The sequence below is a fragment of the Vespa crabro genome, chromosome 9 (genome assembly GCF_910589235.1).
Source record: "Vespa crabro chromosome 9, iyVesCrab1.2, whole genome shotgun sequence".
NCBI lineage: Eukaryota > Metazoa > Arthropoda > Insecta > Hymenoptera > Vespidae > Vespa > Vespa crabro.
This window is the reverse complement of record NC_060963.1, coordinates 4,535,001-4,552,500: the sequence shown is the minus strand read 5'-3', so window position 1 is coordinate 4,552,500 and position 17,500 is coordinate 4,535,001. Positions and strand designations below refer to the sequence as shown.

At 38.4% G+C, this 17,500-nt stretch overlaps 1 protein-coding gene across 1 annotated transcript in view; it reads right to left on the bottom strand.

Moving 5' to 3' along the window:
* LOC124427098 (peroxisome biogenesis factor 1) overlaps positions 1-17,500 on the bottom strand; it is a 95,904-nt gene that overhangs the window by 5,678 nt on the left and 72,726 nt on the right. The window lies entirely within an intron of this gene.

Genomic DNA, 17,500 nt, shown 5'->3' with positions numbered 1-17,500 from the left:
TCAAATGTAATAAGAAAATCCAAGATTAATATTCGTCGCGAGAGAGAGGAAGCTTCTTTTATTTCTTCTCTTTTCTAAGTACACCTTTCCTCCTCCTCCTCCTTCTTCTTCTTCTTCTTCTTCTCCTCTAATCCGCTCACCACCACCATCACCCTTCCTCCTCCCCATCCCTTCCTACTCTACTGGTCTTAGAAGACAATCAAATAAGGGTGTGTGCTATCCGTCAAAATAACTCGCGCTCGACTCGCTCCGATGCACAATACCCATCGAAATCCGACACGCACTTTGTGAACAGGAGAACATCGTGCATGAGAAAAGGAAAGTACGAAAGGAAAGAAAGAAAAAAAAAGAGAAAAGAATAAAGAAAGAAAGAAAGAAAGAAAGAAATTTTCCGAGGCAGACTGGCGTATTGTCGAAGAGAAGAAAAAGCTTAAGAACTGCGACACGGAGGGGTAACACAGCTGCCAAAGAGACATTTGGATATTCGAACGGTTCGATTCTTCGCACCTTCGAATTCATCCAAAGAAAGCACCTGTATGCACAGTGATTTTCGTTCAGGATAAACTCATTTTTCTTTATTCCTTCCTCCATTTCTTCTTCCTTTTCTTCTTATTCTTCTTCTTCTTCTTCTTCGTCATTTTATCTCTTTAAGAATCGAGTTTGATCGTAGCGTTGGCGTTTACGAAGGAACTTATTTATTATCATTCCACGTGCGACGTAACTCGTGCGACCATTAAAAAGAAAGATTTGGATGAGTGAAGATCAACGAACGAGAAAAAGAAAAAGAGAAAGAAAAAGAAAGACAGAGAGAGAGAGAGAAGACTTCAATGACGGTAGACTTTCGTTACGGAAAGGACCTAACGAGCAGTTAGATGATGAAGAAGAAAAGAAAAAGAGAAAGAAAGAGAAAGCGAGAAGAGGAAAAAAAAGAAGTGGAGGAGGAAGGCCTGTCCGTCTGTCTCCTTTTCGTACCGATAAAGGAAGGCACACGGTAGCGCCTTCGAGTCGTACGATAATAAGGCACCCGGTTCTCTTTCTCTCTCTCTCTCTCTCTCTCTCTCTCTCTCCTCTTTCTCTCACTCCCTCTCTCTCTCTCTCTTACGCGCTCGCGAGAACGGTGATTACCGACTTATGCACGCCTCTCGGCACGACAAACTGACAATTTTCACCGTCATTATCCTCTCGAGAGGCACGCCATTGTTTCTGATCTCTGAAGGGCCATTATGCTGTCGAGCGGTGAGCAAGTGTGTGCGAGAGTTTGCGAGAGTAAGAGAGAGAGAGAGAGAGAGAGAGAGATAGTACACGTCTCAGGAAAGAGGCGAGAAGGGTGCCGGAGGCTTCAGGAACAACCCCAACTGCTACCTCAGAGAAGTCCTAAAGTCGGAAGGCCGTTCCTACTGATGCCACGTTCCTTCCCTCTTCTCTCTCTCTCTCTCCTGTTCTCCCACTGTATGGACCCTTCAGGCCCTCAGCTAGCTTCTCATTAAATCCATTATACCGAGTGAGCAGCGCGATGAACTCGAGTCGAACTCAGCCGTCATATCTGAGAGCTTAGACAGATCGTTTAGCTGGAATCTAAATCATCTTTCCTCTACCGCTCTGTCTATCCTATATCTCTTTATCTCTATCCCTTTCTGCATATATATATATATATATATATATATATATATATATATATACCATATAGTTTTAGGTATATCCCTGTCCTCGTCTCACTCTCATGGTCACCGTTAGAGCTGTAAACATCTCACGACTTCATTAGTACACCCGCTGACTTTGGAATGCACGCGGTTTCTACGATCTTAAATATGTTTAGAACGGGATTAGAGAAAGGGATCTTTGGGTCCATCTAATTTTCATTCTTGCCATCTCTACTAATCTCATTCTCATATTTTCTCTCTCTCTCTCTCTCTCTCTATCTTTTTTTCGCATAGAATTTCTCATGCATGTATTTTTTCTTTAACAATTTCTTTAGATAACTTCATTCTATGTTATATGTGTTATAGAAAAAACGATTAATTAAATCAACTTCGTTACAAATGACATATGAATCGTTAATCGATATTAATTCATATAATAACTTTGTTATCTGCATTGAGATAATCGAATTAGTTATATATGATTTCAAGGTATCATATAACCATCCTCAAATTTTCAATCGTGTCCATTTAATAACACTTGTTCCTTCGTACTCTTTTATAATCGCATACGTATTAACACGTAATATGAAAAATGAATAGCATATCAGTATAAATGATTCGATACGATAATACATATACATAATACATTTTATAATTTTCTGATTTCGAATTTCTTTTATTTATTTACATTTTTTTCTTTTCTTTTCTTTTTTTTTTTTTGTTTTTTTTTTTTTTTTTTTGTTAGTGATAATTAATTATTTCCCCAAGTAGCTATGTACTAACATAGGTACTTACTTACTTAATTACTTACTCGCTTACGTAAGTTACGTAAGTTCGAACGTGGTTACGCTCTTTAATACCAAACTCGATCAGGTATAAATCGAGAAATACGATCGGAATAATTAATAATGCTTCCACGTGCGTGCACTTGCGAATGTGTTTCTCAATTGGCGTTGCTAAGCTGAATCGAGTGGCTTGTATATGTATGTATGTAAAAGAGGAACGAGATCTCATCTCGAAGGTACACATGTTAGTACGTACTTACGATGTAGGTACATATATACATACATACGTCAGACAGGAGAGAGAGAGAGAAAGAGAGTGGGAGGGAGGGAGGGTGAAGGAGTACCTTGGATAATTAATCGTCGATCATTGTTTTCCCAACGTAGAACGATTCGTCGTCCCGTTTTATAGCCCTCGCCTCTCGAAACAACATCGGCTCGCCGTGACTCGCTTCGTGCTTACTCGATCATTCCTTCCTTTTCTTTCTTTCTCCCTCCCTTAATGCTTTGCTCTTCTACAGGCAAGTTCGTTCGAAGGATCTTTCAAACGTATATGCACGCTTGTGGGCGCTTTAACTCGAGTGGCAAAATTGCATCCGGAGAAATCGAATCGCGCCTACAATAAATCGGTGCATGTAAAGCTCAAGTACCACGAAGAAAAGATCGTCGCGGTTCCAATTATTCTCGGACCTCCCCTCAAACTTCCTCATCCTCCTTTCTTTCTCCCACATGCCCTCCCCCCGCCCTCCCTACCGCATCCTACCATCCTTTCATACAACAATGACGGAAGAAAAATTATGTAATTAACCCTTCAATCCACGATTTAATTTTCCCTTTATTTTCTTCTTTATATATATATATATATTTTTTTTTTTTGCGAACACATTGATATTTTATATCAAGTATGGATTCATGAAAGTAAAGAAAAAAAAATCACTATCTTACGAAATTTCACGAGTAACTATATCGTTAAATATCCATACGTGTATTTATTATATTGATAAATAAATGATCTCGATAAACGCAAGAAAGAGTTTAATGGAAAAATGAAGAAAAAAAAGAAAAAGAAGAAAAAAAAGAAGATGAACAAAAAAATTTTCATCTAGGGTCTAGATTGACGTTCGTTTAATTTATTTCTTTTTTTTTTTCTTTTTCCTTTTTTGAGTTATTGAAAAAAAAAGAAACAGAAACTAGAATAAAATTCTCGAAGAATTATTATCTAATTGTCTAATCTTGGCCGAGGTCATGCTTATTTGCGAAGTAATTATTTTGAGTAGTGGCAGGTAAGTAAGTACTCGGAATGGAATCAACTAGAATGATGATCGGCGTCTCCTCTTGTTTATGCTAGTCGATCCTTGCTTGCTCACTCGCTGGAACACCCACCGTTGGTTTGTTGCGCAAACATTCGATGGGGTGAGAGAACGATAGAGAAAGAGAGAGAGAGAGAAAGAGAGGTGGAGGAAAGGAGGAGGGTCGTTGAAGGCAAACTCCACCCCTTATGTCGCGCTCTTCCTGAATTATTACAATCGAGAAACAGGAATACTTAGAATTCTACATCGTTTTTGTTTTCACGAGTCAGCACGTTCTGTTTTATTATTTAATTATCGTCAGTAAATAATGCTCGAGCTAACGCGCACGTGATCACTCGAGGCAAATAAGTAACTGAGTACTTAAACACCTGCTTAAGTTTACTTCTGACACGTGCTCCTTGAGCAAATATTTTTGAGAATGGATAAATAAAAATAAAAATGATCGGACGTTCCGAATAACTTTTCTTCTTTTTCTTTTTCTTTTTCTTTTTTTTTTCTTTTTTTTTTTGCAGATATTAAAAGAGAAAAAGAAAGAAAAATCCAAATAAAAATGAAACAACGCTTTTAATTATGAATCAATTATTAAATTCAATTCGTTTGTAAACATTAATACAATATTCTGTATAATTAAGGATAATAAATATAAGAGGAAGATTGAAGAACGTTGGTGAGAGTGTCTCGTTAATAAAGTTTCTTTCGATGTTAGTGTTTGTGTTAATACACAATATCTACGTATATGACTATATAAATTCGAATCAGTGTTTGTAAAGAACCTGCTGGATTGTACAACAGCATTCCAAGAGACCAAAGGACTCGTCTCGAACAGCTTCTCTCTACCTTTACCTCTACCTCCATCTCTCTCTCTCTCTCTCTCTCTCTCTCTCTCTCTCTCTCTCTCTCTCTCTCTATCTCTCTCTCTTATTCTTATCTTATTCTCTAGTTATTCTCTCGCCAGCAATGTTCCACATTTCGACATTTTCAGTTTAATCGTCCGCCACGAGAAGAACACAGCGTAAATTGAATAAAATTAAGAGAAAGTGAAAGCGAGCAGAAAGATGTAAAAAAAAAAAAAAAAGAGAAAGAAAAAGAAAAAGACAAAAAAGAAAGGACGAAAGAAAACGATTAAGAAGTAAATAAACAAATTTGGAAAAAACGTTCGGGTTTACTTATATCATTAGAATATATATATATATATATATATATATATATCTGCAGAATTCATGAAACTTCGCGACTACTCGTCGCGTAAGATCGAATTCTCTTCGACGTTCGCGAATCTCAGAAATTAGAGAATTGAATTCTCTTATTTCAAAATCCAATCGGGATCTCGATCACTAAGCCCTTTTCCATTTTGTGGTCGATCAGTGATGTTAGGATCGATCCTTTAATCAATTGAAATGTACGATAATAGGTAGGACGATGATGAGGAAAGAGGAAAAGCGGAGAAATTGTTATTGTTCTTGAAGACTAGCACTCCCTTTCTCTCTCTCTCTCTCTCTCTCTCTCTCTCTCTCTCTCTCTCTCTCTCTCTTTCTCTTTCGCTCTCTCACCCTTTTCACAGCGTTTCAGTGGAACTTCCAGTTAACAGCTAATAACGCGGCTTGGAGACTCGTCTATTGCCGGCACGTCGAACGTGTGCGCACGCGAATTAAGGGAAAACTCACGCGCACATTTTCTCTTTGAACATTCTGACGGCACTTTGCCGTGTTGAGAATTGTTTATACAGCTAGCAAAAGAGAGAGAGAGAGAGAGAGAGAAATACAAGCGCAAGGTATTTCACCTAGCAAAAGGTGTCAACTTGTTCGCGACCATTTGCTTGCATATCCCTCCCTCTCCGTGTCCTTCTTCGTCAACCCTTTAACTACTACGAGGTCCCACCGAGGCCGTAACATCGAAGCACCGACTTGCCTTTAAAGTACTCACACGTTTTATTCCTATGTGTTAATTGGTTCATTGTATCGTAACGCCGAACGAACGTTCTTTCATTTTTATCCCTACCAATACCCCCCCCCTTATTTCCTTTTCCTATTTTTTCCTCACCCTTTTTCTTTGTTTTCTGGTTTTTTTTTTGTTTTACTTTCTTTATTTTCATTTTTATTTTTTTTGTCTTATTTTTTGTTTTGTTTTTTCCTTTATTTTTTTTTCTTTTTTTTTTTTTTTTTATTAGAACCTACTCGAGTATTACACGCAAAATTTTTATTGTTACGACGGGAAGAAACAAAAAAAAAAAAAAAAAAAAAAAAAAAAAAAAAAAGTTAAATTCATTCGATCGAACTTTCGTAATAATTTTTATTGGGAAAAAAAGAAAATCATATACAGATAAATATTTACGGTGTTAAATGTTATAAGCATTTATGCCCGTTGTAGTTCTTAGATACCTGTCCTTTTTTTTCTTTTCCTTTTCTTTTCTTTTTTTTTTTTTTTTTGAAGGGGGGACCCTTTCGAAAACCGTTTCAGAGACCCTTTCACCCTCGTTAGCCGCAAAGAGAAACTTCATCGATGATTCCGTTCCGATCGGTGACACATTCTGGCTTACCCTTGGCCGCGATCGATTGAAGAAGCTTTCTCTTTTCTTTTCTTTTTTTTTTTTTCTTTTTCTTTCGTTTTTATGTCATTCATCCAATACCAGTCGTCGATGCTTATCGAAGAAGAATGTAAGAAGAGAAGGAAAAAGGGACGAATGTTATTATACATCTCCCTTTTCCTTTTTCTCTATCTTTCTTTACACTTTTCATTCCACTAGTCTCTAACCCTTTTCAAAGGGTTAAAGGAACAACGATTTTTTTTACATGACGTTTTTAACAACATTACATATTTATATCATATAAATAGGATTTAATAGAGAAAATCAATATGTATTTATAATTTTGTTATTAGTATTTTTTTTATTACACACACACACACACACACACACACACACACACACACACATATATATATACATACATATACGCGTGCACACAGATAAAAAATACATTTCATTCAACGATCATATTCACTTTATCTTATAAATTGTTTAAAAAAGAAAAAAAAGAAACAAAGTAATATATAAGTATTTACATTGTAAATATAAATCTTGATTCATAACATGTTTTCTATTAATATAATATAATATAATATTATTACGAAGCATGTGAAAAAGATCGATTAGGAGAAAGAATATCGAAAGGAACGAAAGACGTAGCAACATCGATCCTTAACGGGTGGTCTTGCGAGCACGGTGTGGCGAGCACAATTTTGTAGTTTCATTGGCTCCAAAATTCAAGGGCCATTAAGATAGATAGAAAGAAAGAAAGAAAGAAAGAAAGAAAGCAACAGAGAGAGAGAGAGAGAGAGAGAGAGAAAGAAGCTCTTTCGATTATATCCTTCGAGTTGGAGTTCCGCTTATTTGGCGCGAAGTGGCGGAGCCGTGCGTTAATGACAGCGGCCATTTCTCTTTCTCTCTCTTTCCCTCTCTCTCTCTCTTCTCTCTCTCTCTCTCTCTCTCTCTCTCTTTCTCTCTTTCTATAGGTCTCTCGTTTTTCCAGTCTCCCTTCACCTTCCTCGAAGCAATCGTGACTTTGCGCTATGATTGTTCGATCTTCGATCGAAGCCGCGGCCGACTCCCAGGTGGCCGCCAACTACAAACGATACGCGCGAGTATTACGCGACTCGTGCTTCGCGTTTAAGAAAGAAAAGGGAGAAAGAGAGAGAAGATAGATGTAGGTTCGCGACTCTCTCTCTCTCTCTCTCTCGCTCTCTTTCTCTCTCACTCTCTTTCTCTCTCACTCTCTCTTTTTTTCTTTCCTTTATTTTTAACGCGAATGTTAGAGCTACCGAAAAGAATACGTACAACATATGTCGAACGTGCCTTCTCTCTCTCTCTCTCTCTCTCTCTCTCTCTCTCTCTCTCTCTCCACTTATAGCTTCGTTCTCAATTTTATCCCTAATTTAATTTTCTCATTCACGTTTTCTTTTTCCATTTTCTTTCATTTTCAACGTCACATTATCGCATTAACGATTCCATAGAAAATCCAAATTATTGGCAATAGAGAAAGATTATTGAAAAAATTGGAGCATGAGAATTGTAGACGGACAAGTTTCGTTAGAACTATATTGTACATAGGTATATCGATCGGCTATGACCCCGATTTACCTTAATCCTAAACGCCAAGGAAAAATATTGTTTCTTAACGGGGGAACCCAGTATTGGGCATCCAGGCGACGTGTAACATGCTCGTGTATTCACTGTGAGGAACAAAAGGTCCTCCTGGGAGGATGGAATCGGTGTTACGAGCTTGTACGTTCCTATATATATATATATGTATGTGTTAGTATACATATATCTGAGAGAGAAAGATAAAGAGAGACAGAGACAGAGAGAGAGAGAGAGAGAGAGAGACAGAGAGAGACAGAGACAGAAGGGAAGGAGGATGAGGATCGCGTTTCTCTTTCGTCGTTACATCCACTTCGAATACGAATTATCGCCCCATGAATTTGATTACGGGCTTCTGAAGGTGCCGAGCGCGCACGGATCCCCGGTAGATGGGTGACGCGGCAACAAGCATTGTAGATCGTTTAATAACTCTCAGTGGGTGTCTACCACAGGCCACTGGTGTTATTCGGCCCACCTTTTATTCTTTCTCGCCCTTCCCCGCGGACAAAACGGAATTTCAAAACGGACGGTTCGAGTTCAAAGAGAAAGAGAGAAAGAGAGAGAGAGAGAGAGTAACAGAGAGGGAGAGAGAAAGAGAAAGAGAAAAAAAAGATCAGAACTTCTTTGCACGTTTTCTCTCTTTTCATTCTCTCTTACTCTTTCTTTCTTACTATCTCTATCTCTCTCTCTCTCTCTCTCTCTCTCTTGTCGCGAGGTAAGAATTCGACGAGTTTAATTAGTCGCTCGTCGTCATAAACGTAAATTTCGAAGCTACGGAGGGATTCAACGATCGATCGAAAATAAAAAAAAAAAGGGATATATAAGGGACGAAATTGTACGAGGGCCCCATGAACAAAACTGTCGCGTCATACGAATAAATGGAACGTTCTTCTCTTAGCTTTCCTTGTTGTGCGACGTACGTAAGTACGTTATGTAGGTAGTTAGTTAGTTACTTAGGTAGGTAGGTAGGTAGGTAGGTAGGTAGGTATGGCTAAGTAATTAATTGTTAAAGAACGTATGTTCGAGCACGTCGTTCTTCTTCGTACGAAGGATTATCTTCGAAATCGTATCACGTTTGTTGGATCGATAAAAATCGGACACTCTGTATAAATAGAAATGGATAATAAGAGGAGAAATTCGAAGGAGAGGAGGTAGGTTAGAGGAATAAAAAGGAATCGCGGTGGAAGGACCACCAGGCCGAAGAAGAAAAAGAAAAAGAAGAAGGAAAAGAAAAATAAAAAGAAAAAGAAGAAGAAGAAGAAGAAGAAGAAGAAGTAGAAGAGGAAGAAGAAAACGTCGAAGAAAAGAAAAAGAAGATTAAAAGTAAAAAAAGGAGAAAGAGAAGGAGCAGAAGGAGGAGGAGGAATAGGGAGGAAGGGAGGGAGGGATCGAAGGGATTCTCGGCGCAAAGTTGAAGCGAACGCATATTATAATATCGGGTCGATGGGGTATCCTCGCGTTGTCGTTTGTCATTCGACCACTCTCTCGCTCTTACTGGCTATTCCTACTTTCGCGAGCATGCAAAAAATGAGGAGGTTGGGGGATAAGGATGAGGACGGATAGAGGAGATGGAGGAGGATAGGGGAAAAGAAGGAAAGGAGGAAAGAGAGAGAGAGAGAGAGAGGAGAGCTCCGTCGGCCATTGTCGCGCGGTACAAAGGCCACAAAGGAGGACGTGTGAATCAGCAGTAATGGGGATAATGCAAAACTACGGATGAAACTCGAGGGGGTTTTGTCGGCAGGGGGGAGGGGGTGAAGAGGGGATGAGCGGCACGCGGAGACCGTCGAATCGTAGGAACTTCTATCCAAGAGAAGAATGTCCTACGCGCTCTTTCTCCATCTTTTCTTCTTTCACCTCCTTCTCTTTTTTCTTCTTCTCCTTTTTCTCCTCCTCCTCCTTCTTCTTCTTCTTCTTCTTCTCTTCTTCTTCGACGCTATGGAACGCTTAGATGGATCAAGAACTCGAGAACCGTACCCTTTTTCCGCTGATCGAACCTTTTCTACTCTCTGCCGAGAGCAATCTGAGAACGAGTGTTTTCTCCCTCTTTGATTCGTGTCGCAAATCAAAAAATCACTTTCTGTGTATGTGTCTCTCTCACTCTCTCTTTCTCTCTCTCTCTCTCTCTCTCTCTCTCTCTCTCTCTCTCTCTCTCTCTCTCTCTCTCTCTCTCTCTTTTCATTTCTTTTTTTTTTTTTAATCCTCTACCTCTTCCAGTCTAATCGCGCTGATTAGAAACAGAAATGCTTACGTTGAAACGTTACATTTAACATTTTCATTGAAGTGTCTCGTACATTAAAAAAAAAAAAAAGAAAAAAAAAAGGAGAACAAAGAAACGTATGTATGTACGATAAAGTAAAAGAAATATCACGGTCGAGTTATCATGATTTTAAATAGAACCAAACGAATACGATGAATGTTATACTATAACTTAGAATGAAATAGAAAATCTGTAAGAATTTTTAACGTTCGAAAATAATTTTTTCTCAAAATTAACACGTTATAAATGATCTTTGATGTTTGATCGTATACGATATGAGACTCATATAAATGAAAATCTCGAAATCGTTGAAGCGGTTAATAATCGTTTCAAAGACGAGAGACAAAGGGAAGAGATAAAGGGGTTGCGTCTTTGTCGTTTGCGTAGAAACGATCTATGTGTGGAGAGGGAGGAAAGGTATGCGAAACGTCTCTCTCTTTCTCTCTCTCTCTCCCCCCACCCCTCTTTCTCTCTCATTGTCATCGTCGTTCGTAGCACGACGCTTTTAAATCGCGCGGGAAGGGAACACGGATCGAATAAAGTAACGATCCGCATGCGGTCGCGTTATCTGGATGGCGCAGATTGGGGTGTGCCCCAAGAACGCCAACTTCGTTCACTGATCCCGTCCGATACGCGCTCGTATATAATGAGAAATCTACCGCCTACTTACGTCCCGCCCGTGTTTCGAAACAAAACCGACGAACCGACTAAGCAAGGCCCATCCATAGATAGTGATAAAATAATAAACTAGAATACAATTCGATGAGAGAGTGTGTGATCAAAGAAATTGCATACAACCAACCATCCATCCTATTCTCTTCGTGAAAGAAATGAAAAAAAAAAAAAAGAAAAAAAAAGAAATGCATCGCACAAGATTTATAATCGTTCGAACGAAATTATTTTTTTTTTATAGATACAAGTATAATATATTTAACGCCATTCACGAAATATATATCACATTGAGAATTGTACGAACATGAAAAGGAAAGAAATCAAAATTTTCTTGCTGTTGTGTGTCGAGTGAATGAAAAAAAAAAAAAAAAAGGAACAAAAAAGGAAAAAAAGAAAAAAAAAGCAAGAACGATACGAACGTGGCGAAAGGTCATGAACGACGTATGCGCGAGGATGGCAGATAAAAAAAAGAAAAAAAAAAAAAAGAAAGAGGGGCGTGGGAGGGAGGGGGGAGAGCGAGAAGCGAACTAATCCTCATCTTTATCGAGGCACACGAAAACTCGAGAAATCCAGAGGTGGGTTAAACGCACATAGATATGTAGGTATATGCATAGAGAGAAAGAAAGATGGAAAGAAAAAGCGAGTAAGAGAATAAGAGAGAATGAAGAGAAAGAGAGAGAGAGAGAGAGAGAGAGAGAGGGAGAGAAAGAGAGTTGGAACATACAATGTGTCCTTTAACTCCCCACTTTCGTGGTCTCGCCGGTGGAAAGTCATAAATCGACCAAAAATTCCCACCAAGGGTATACTACTCTACAGCTTGCTTGCTCGCTCGCTCGCTTGTGCGCGCGCGCGCGCTTGGACGTAAATTACCAGCTTATTTCCGCGGACACCATTGCCGCCGCCGCCCGAACGTGTTACACGGAATAAATAAAAATATTTATACCGAGACCGCATGCACTCGGACACTAAATTAAAGCACCTTCACCCTCGCGTAGGTACTCTCTCTCTCTATCTCATGTCTCTTTCTCTCTCTCTCTCTCTTTCTCTTTCAAGTATACACACACGATTTACGTAAACGAGGGTGGTCAAGGTGCTCCGATCAAAATAGTTACGTTATCATATTATAAAAATTAGAAAATAATTCTTCCGTCTAAAAGATCCGTGATATTATTTCATTCAGAGTAACGTTTCATGCTTACATTAATCGTACATAGATATTTCTACATAAATTCTTATCACACCTGCACGAGCTCTTTGATGTAACGTCTGACAAAAAAAAAATGTAACGGATTATAAACCGAGTATTTTTATTTACCTTAACGTATATACATACGTAAATACATGCACATATATATGTACGTAATACATACATGCGTACGCACGCACGCACGCACACACATACATGCATACATATATGCATACATGCGTACGTAAGTGCATCGAAACGAGTCGCTAACGAGCTCTTACGATAGCACCTGTGGGCGACGTATCCTTCTATACTAGCGAGAAATTATACGCGCGAAACGCGATAAGAATAATTTATGCGTAACGAATAGCTCGCGCTCGCTATTCGTATCATCGTGAGAATTGAATTTACGTGCGTGGAAAGGAGACGTTTGAGTACGTCCCGTATTTTAATACATATATTATATTGGAGAAAGGTATTGGACTCCCTTACCCTTTACTTCGCTTCTACCTTCTCTCTCTTCCCCCTCTCTCTCTCTCTCTCTCTCTTTCTCTCGTACTACAGGGCCAATGTCCAGCAGATAAGTTTCGTGCTTTCTCGGAAGAGGTATCCCGCCTCTGGGACCACGGGTAGCGCTATAAATTAGTGTTATTTCAGTAAATTGGCGAACACTCGAGGCTAAAACCGTGACAAGGTGGATCGTTGAAATCGATTCAACATTGGCGTAGAATGTAATCATCCAAATACATTATCTATTCCTTAATATTAATCGATATTATTTTATGCGTATACAAATCGACGCACACAGACATACATACACACATATGTATGTATGTATGTATGTATGTATATATGTATCTATAGATACGAAACTTTGAAAGGAAGATCTAAATGCATTTGTATCTTTTATCGATTGAACGATTTTCTAATATAACCATCATTCGTGTATCACCATTACATTCACATTTATTCGGATTCGAAGTACGCACGCATGAAACGTTCATGCATATTATCCTATGCGAGGAGTATGTTATACACGAGAAAATACATAGGTATATCCCTTTTAGCACTGTGTAGACTTCGGCAAGTTGCCTCGCTCCAGTTCGCGGCTCCCTTTGTGGCGGAAACCGTCGGTGAAAATTCTGAATTTCGTCCTTTCTAAGTCGACGACGAGAGGAGCCGTCGTCGTCGTCATCGTTGTCGTCGTCGTCGTCGTCGTCGTCGTCGTTGTCGTTGTTATTGTCGTTGTCGTTGTCGTCGTCGTCGTACGTACGTACACACAATGCGCACTTTTCCGGGACGATGAGAATTTCTTCTCTACTCTCTTCCGAGTCGCTCGATTCGACGCTTTCATTTCCCCCCCCCCCCACCTCTCTCTCTCTCTCTCACTCTTTCGCATTCCCTTTTTTCTATTTTGTTTGTTTTTTGTTTCTGTTTTTTTTTTTTTTTTTTTTTTTTTTTTATTTATTTACAAATCGTGTGCCATGATCATCACGCTTCTCGTAGTAATTTCTAATTTTTAATTCGTCTTACATCTATTTCCCTTGGGACAAAAAAAACTTTCTCCCTATCTTATTATAAGAACTACCGCGTTTTTTATTAATTTTCATTTTATTAATTAATCCCCAATTTAAAATTTCAGACATTAAAATCGATTCGTTCGAATTGCACGCGTTAAAAATTTTCTTCATGGAAACGCTAAGCGATATGCAAGAAGAAGTAATCCACGAAAAGAGCGTTTCTATACATCGATAAATTGAAAGAATAAGAGAGAGAAAGATAGAGAGAGAGAGAGAGAGAGAGAGAGGGAGAAAGGGAGAGAGAAAGATAGTAGCATAAGCCGAGGCCACTTGACATCCGCTTCATCCCCGTAGCTTTTTATTAGCCTCGCACCTGAATGACCTTTTGCGTCTTTTTTATTCCTACTTTTCTTCTTTACTCCTGCGCATTCTATCCCATCCCCTTTCCCCTTCTTTCGACGATTCACTCGTTGCTCTTGAATACATTTTGTACTCAATAAGACTTGCACAGTTATTCGAATAGTATGAAGAAAAAGGGAGAGAAAGAGAGAAAGAGAGAGAGAGAGACACACACAGAGACAGAGACAGAGAGAAAGAAAAGAAGTAAAAGGAGCAACGAGAGAGAGAGAGAGAGAGAGAGAGAGAGAGAGAAAGGGATGAGTTTGGGATGGGGTCAGAGAAGGAAGAGGAGAAGGAGGAGAGGAGGGAGAGGGAAATCCCGTCGCCGCTCTTGTCGGTAATTATTTACAGAGCGGTAATAAATTGGAAGCGAAGTAGCAGCAAGATAAGGCAGGTGCACGAAAAGAGAGAGAGAGAAAGAGAGAGAGAGAAAGAAGGAGAGAGAAAGAGATAGATAGATAGATAGATAGATAGAGAGAGGGAGAGATAGAGAGAGGGCAGCTCGAAAAGGGGAAGCAGCCAAAGGAGAGAGCAATGCTACTTTCAAATTTAATAAGCTCACTTCGTTCCTCGGCACTCGGCTACGATACTTCGACGATACTGAATTGAACGTAGCTTCTAAAAGCTAACTAAACTTTTCTCGAGAGTTTCATCCTGTCTAATCCTTGACGACGACGTTGACATGAAAATAAAAAAAAAAAAAAAAGAAAAAAAAAAAGAAGAGAAAAAAATGGAAAAGAAAAATTTTTCTTTTCCTTTTTCTCCTTTCCTTTTTTTTTCTTTTTTCTTTTTCTTCTTTTCTTTCTTTTTTTCCACCTTTATTCGTTGGATCGCGACCAGTTGGTCGCGGTCAGTCAGAAAATTCTATTCTTTAACATTTTTTTCCTCTTTTGACCGCGAAGCAGAGAGAAAATCGAAAGAGGAAAAACACGATGGATCGACTATGGGAATAGTCGATCCATCGCGAGGGTGAAATGGTTTTGGCATGCAGATTCGATGCCGCTTTTTCTCTCCCACCTTTTCTTCCTTCCTCTCTCGATATTTCTTTCTCTCTCTCTCTCTCTCTCTCTCTCTCTCTCTCTCTCTCTCTTTCTTTCTCTCTTTTTTGCGTTCTCCTGAGCCTACGCGCACTACGTATAAGGTGTTTTGTACTCGGCATACGAACTCGTCCGCATGGAAGTCCGCGAAGAACATTACCGACCTTTCTATTCCTATACGTGTGACGCGTTCTTAAAAAGAGAGAGAGAAAAAGAGAGAGAGAGAGGGAGATAGGGAGAATACACGAGACAAGAATACGTCGAGTACGATGTATTGTACTCGAGACCGAAATATCTCACAGCGTCGAATACACTAGAGAGATACGTGTACAACACAAATACCGTGTTGTCGAGATGTCGTTTCGTGTTATTAAAAATTTATATACGGTGGGACCTTTGAACAAGTTATGTTACTTATATACCAACACATCCTGGAACAAACGTTTTCTTACCCCACCCTGTTCTCCTTCTCTCTTTCTCTCTCACTCTCTCACTCCCTCACTCTCTCTCTCTCAATCTCTCTCTCTCTCTGTCTCTCCTCTTCTGGCATATACATTATTTTTATATGTAATTAGTTATATTTAATAGTTTAAATAATACGAAACGATAACCGATCACGTTGGCAGTATATTTGAGAAAATAAATGTTATTGATAATACTTAGATACTTCGTTAACTTGATTACGTTCATTCAAGGATAAAATGAAATGATCGAACGAGAATGAAAATGTAAAGAACATCGAAGGGTGTTTATGGCAATTTTAATACGAGTTTCAAGAGGGTAAGTGACTCGAGCCTTCTTTATTCCACATGAATATCCTTCTTTTTTTTCCTTTATTCCTTCCTTCCTTCCTTCCTTCCTCTTCCGTCATGAGTAGCAGCAAACTTGATGTATGGCTTTATAAACGACGGATTTACATATTTTCTGGATTTAAATAGCTGTAACCCCGCCGAAAACTGGCACGTGCGCCAGCTCTCTTACTCTCCTTCTCCTTCTCCCTTTTCCCCCTTCTTTGAGTTTCCCTTGTCAGGGTTTATAAGAGAACATCAGGGAGACGAGTAATTACTCATTATCCTGACTCCCGTAATAGTCATCGTTTTATCTTACTTACTTGTTTTACTATCATTTAATATATAGACCTTTTTCTTTTCTTTCTTGTCAAACGAGCAACCTATAAAATTGTCATACACTTCGTACAAAATTAATACACTGGAGTTCTCTTTATTCCAATCGATCGTAAAGGTCGCCTTCTCAGTTTTCTGAACTCGTTGAAAAGTTTCTAGAAAAGGAAAATGATATCCCATAAGATAGAATCCTTTTCTCTTTAATGCGTATTCCATAACTGCATTTCTTCGTCGACGGAGGCTAAGATTTACATCATTGACATTTTAGTTTCCTATCGACATACCAACCATATATATATATATATATATATGTGTGTGTTGTGTGTGTGTGTGTATTATATATATATATATATATATATATATATATATAGACACATACTTATTCGAGTCTCAATTGACAAAGAACGTTATCCACGGCGGGTCGCCTCGATTCGGCCATTTTATCTTTGAGAAAACGATCTAGCGCGAGAGTTCGAGAGCGGAAACTTCGATGCTTCTATAGCATAACGACCGAACGAAAAGACGGGCATGCTCGTTTCCAAATAGAAAGAAAGAAAGAAAGAAAGAAAGAAAGAGAGGGAGAAGGTTACTTTCGAGCCAACATTTCGAATCTTCCGGATCATTTCCGCGATTTACCCAAGTAACTTCCTTCTACTTCGGTATCCAACTTGGCGTAAAGCCCTATCGGTACGATACAATAAAATAAGCATTTCGATCTAATTGAAAAATAAATTTTATATCTATAAAAATGTGTATACCATATTATACATATACAGAAGATAAAAATAATTTATCTTTTAACTTTTTATATCTTTTTATACGTAAATCGAATCATTTCATTTTATTATAATAATAATAATAATAATAATAATAATAATAATAATAATAATAATAATAATAATAATAATAATAATAACAATAATAACAAAGGACACTATATTTTATAGGCTTATTTAAATAATCGAATTTAGAATTGAACAATCGAATTTATTCACTCGTTATTTTAATCGATCACATTCCAATGGGATTTCTTAGCGATTATTTCTATTCCTGACCGACTTACTATTTCAGAATTAAAATTCTTTGATCTTTTATAAGGATTGATATTGTCCCATAGACACATGCACGCGCATAAGTTGTCTCGTTCGAGCATTTACAATAGAGAACGTTTCCCATCGTTGCGCGTGTGTCTACGACCGTGCGAAGTTAAGACGACGAGGAAGACGATTTATGCTTTTGGTAGGCATAGCAGCCTATTCGGCTTGGCATAAGTCTCACAGGAGGACTCGATAGAGGACTTATACGCTTATACAGGGTGTCTCCTTTTAAACGAAACAATACGTATATAAATGAAAATGTTGTAAGATGTATTCGTTGATGTTTTCTTTTCTTTTATTTTTTTTTCTTTTTCTTTCTTTCTTTTTTTTTTTTTTTTATT